We start from the raw sequence: 4,322 nt of genomic DNA, 5'->3' as shown, positions 1-4,322 counted from the left end.
TTATTTTCCTCAAAGCTACAAACATTTTACATAAATATTTAATATTGAAAGTGTTACAATTAATAGAATTTCTAGACTATAGACTTAAGTTTAATATTTTAAGAAATATTGAGAGACATGTTAATGAGTTTATCTCATTTTTAAACATTGCTTTCCTACCTTCTTTTCATATTATTGCAAATCTCAAAGGTTTGGTTTTGAGTTGTCCTTTCTGTATTAAAGAACCAGACAGACTGAATTCAGTGGAGTGGCTTAATACAGTGTGACAACTGAAGTCTGATTTGAATGAATTTGAGAGATGGATTTTAGGAAGCAATATGTCTTAAGTTAAAATGCCCCTATCGAGACACAATATAAATGTATTTAAAAGTGATTTGCATTCTTTCATATTAAACCTCAATTGTCCACCTATTACTCTTTTGTGGAACATTTTCACTGTGTAACCAGGGCAGAGAGTATCAGATTGGGTCTCCCTCATCATGGAACAAGGACAGAAAAAAGGTTTGCTGCCTCAGAGTATATCACGTATACAAATTCTGCTCTCTCTGTCATTTTTCTGCCTACCACAAGAAATTTCCAGATACAAATGGAGAGATATTGGTCAAAGAATTAAAGAGGAGGGTTTATATTTTCTATAAAATATAAAATTATGTAAGGTTAAGTTTCGTTATCTTCTGTTTTCTTGTTCCAGTTAAACTAGTTTGAAAATTATGTGTTCCATTTCCATTCTAGTGGTTTCCCATAAAATATTAACTAACATACTTAAACTTACAGTTTCCCAGTAATTTACAGCATTTAACTTAGATTTGATTTCTTTCTACTCTTTGGGGTTCTTGCCATCTGTTATGTTTAAATCATCTGGAATTCTATTGCATACTCTCATTTGAAAATATGATTTTTGCAATCAATATTTATTTGATGAAAATGTATTACTAATTTCTTTGCTTTATTGGTTTTTTGAGAAAAGTTTTAGGTGAGATAAGTTTCCTGGGTCCTTCTCTGTCTGAATTTATTTTTCCTCTTATTCTTGATTGATCTTTGACTGGGTTGAGAATTCTTGGTTCAGTACTTTGAAGATGTTGCTCCTTCATTTTTTTACATCTGGTTCTGCAATTAAGTCTGCAGTCAGTGAGCCTTTTTTTCTTTGGAGGTAACCTGCCTTTTCTTCTCTAACAGTAGTATTTTCTGAGATTTCTTTCTATATTTTTGTCTTAGAAATTTGTCATCTATCTATCTATTCAACTGTGGTTTTGTTATTATTTTCTCAAATATGACCTTATGTACATTTTTCTCTCTTCCTCTCCCCACATTCCTATTAAAAATCAAGATGCTTTGATTCTTGTCTTCTACGTGGCCACTTTTCTCTTAGGCTTCCCTCTATTTATCCTCTGGGCCAACTATTGGGGGAATTTCCCCAGCCCAATATGAAACTTAAGAGTTCTTCGTCCACTAAAACTTCACTTCATATTTGAAACACTCTCTATTACCTTTTAGAAAATGTTTTCTATCATTTTTAACATTTGTTGATGGGAAGAAACTGCCCTTTGTGCCAAATCCACTGTCTTAAATCCAGGGTCACTGCCTGTGTTGTGTGTGTGTGTGTGTGTGTGTGTATGTGTGTTTCTGTTTTTCACTTTATCAAGATATAACTGGAGTTGAATAGAAATAATAGAAAAAAAATAAAGAAAGTGGTTGGTTGTCAAAATACAATATGTTGTAAACTTGGACTGAGGCAGCAACGTTTAACAAATGACCATCACCTACAATTTTCCAGGCACTGTTGTAGGCATTTAGGATACATCAATAAACAAAACAGAAAAAAAGTCCTTGCCCACCTAAGGCATTCTAGTATCTTTTCTAGTATTTTATTAATACAGTTGCTATAACAGTAAGCAATTTTAATAATACGGAGGCTTTTTAATAACAGTATGAAAGCTACTCATTTCTATATATTTATTGTATATACTGTTTGTATATACTACACTATCATATGCTTAACAAATTACATACAAATTATAAACTTTATAAGCAAATAAAGGTATAATGAATAAAATATGCTTTTGAAATTATTAATGGTATAATATGTCTTCAAAACAAAAGTTTTTCATGTTTTGGACTCTTGGATTTTAATAATTTTGCTGGTAAAGTACTTTCAAATTACCACTGAATATTTGATAATTGCTCCCTGTTTGTGGCACCCACCCCAAGCTCTCAGGATCCCTGTTGCCATGTGCCCCTCTCATGGTGCTGTCACCAGGAACTTGTCCTTCCTGGTCCAGAGCCCACGGGTTGACTCCTACCATCTGAGGTTTGTTGCCTCCATGTTCCATGTTCCACATCTATTGAAATGTATACTGTGTCCTCTAAACTCTTAGTGTCAGCATTCTGATATTGTAAATTATTAACTATCTAATGTGATTGAACTAATCTGTACTGATGTGATAGGGTTACAGAAGCAACTACTGAATAATGCTAGCATAGACCTTCTAGATACAGAGCACTTTTCTCTCATACAGTGAGTCTAAGAATGAGAATTGCAGGCAAAAGTTGAATTGTGCTGTTCTTCCCAGTCGATAGAAAAGATATTTTTGGAACACAAAAAAAATGACATTGTGTTTTTTTCTTTATTATTGTTCTCGAATTACCCTTTTCTTCAACACACTTTCGATGCTGCTCAGTACTCATTTAATGCCTTATAAGACTGGTATTAATTACTTTGCCTTGTTCAAAATTAAAATTTCACAATAATTCATCATATATATTAAAATAGTTTTCTGGTGAGAAATTGAAATCAAAGTTAAAATATTTAATTCTATAACATAATATATTACTCAAGATTTATTCAGAGAACCAGATCCACTGGGAGATCTATCTATCACATCTATCTATCTATCTATCTATCTATCTATCTATCTATCATCTATCTATTATCTACCTATCTATCTATCTACCTATCTTTCTATCATCTATATCACCATTTATCCCCCATGCATTTGCTATTTGTAAGAGGGATTTGATCTCACACTCTTCGCAGAAATGGTTAAGCAGCTTCCACAAAGCTGCTGTCTGGGTGTCTAAAAGTAGAGCTTGTTGTCTTTGGACAGGTAGTAGAGACGGGAAAATGGATGTGATGTAAGGGAGAGCAAGAAAAAGCTGGAGCCTGGAGGAATGCTCTGAGGTCCACTTTAGTATTTGCTTCCTTTGACCTTGATGGTACTGATATCCTTCAGAAGTTCCGGCCATTTGTTACTGAGCTAAGCAATCACACCTGGCCCAGGAATCAAAGCAGCTGAAGGGCAAGGGTGAGCATTTGCAAGCCCAGCCACTACCAAGGAGCTTCGTCAACGAGTTAGCCAAAAAACGTTTGAGCTACAGAACAACCCCTCTTCTCCACAAATCTCTTACAAGAATCCGTTTTATGGTTGACCCTAATTGGAAATGTATGGCAAAGCAAATTCTGGGATATGAAGTTCAGACTAGCCAAGTTTACACATTGCAGTCACCACACATAGCATTCTTCATTGAACCATTTTGCTAGTTCTACTGCAATTTTCCAATATGTTCAGAAACACTTTAAGCTGCATTCATGATATAAGGCCTCATTACATACGTGAGGCTACTATGTAACATCTCAATGGTCTGGAAGGTAAGCTAGCAGATGACAGTAAGCATTAGAATGGTTAATTTGAATCAGCTTCATTTTTACTGAGTTGATCATCAGAATAGTTGATTTCATCATGAATATAGGCAAGCTTAAAAGGAATTTTGAAAATTTAGTTCTAATTTTAATAGCATTATCTTCAGATAAATAATTAGCAGGTGTTTAAAAATCAGGTTTTGAAACATAATTATTTTTTATAATTCAAGGAAGCACTCAAAGCATAGCACATCTAGAATTTTAACCTTATAATATTCTCAGAGGTAAATTGCCTGTCATTTCTGATTGTGTTGTTTTATTTGGTCATTATTTATTGTGTCATTTAAAAAATTACATTTGTCATCAGCACCCAAACAACCAGCAAAATTAGCATTTTCCAGAGTAAACTCAAGAAGAGTGTTTGGAAATAGATTATTTACTCCCATAATAGAATTCGATCTGTAGTCCTCTCAACCACCTAAGAAACATAACTACCTAATTTAATGGGATCTTCTTTATCCTGGACATTAAAATTACCCCTATATTTAAAAAGAATTGAAAAAGAACTTTGGAGTCTTAGGTTTAATTTCAGAAGAAAATTAAAGCAATATAAAAAGCATTAGGAAAATAGTATATTTGAATTAAAATCTAGAAATAGGAATCTATTAAAACTGTAGTGCTAGTT

The sequence above is a fragment of the Hipposideros armiger genome, unplaced genomic scaffold (genome assembly GCF_001890085.2).
Source record: "Hipposideros armiger isolate ML-2016 unplaced genomic scaffold, ASM189008v1 scaffold_387, whole genome shotgun sequence".
Classification (NCBI taxonomy): Eukaryota; Metazoa; Chordata; class Mammalia; order Chiroptera; family Hipposideridae; genus Hipposideros; species Hipposideros armiger.
This window is presented reverse-complemented; position numbering follows the sequence as displayed.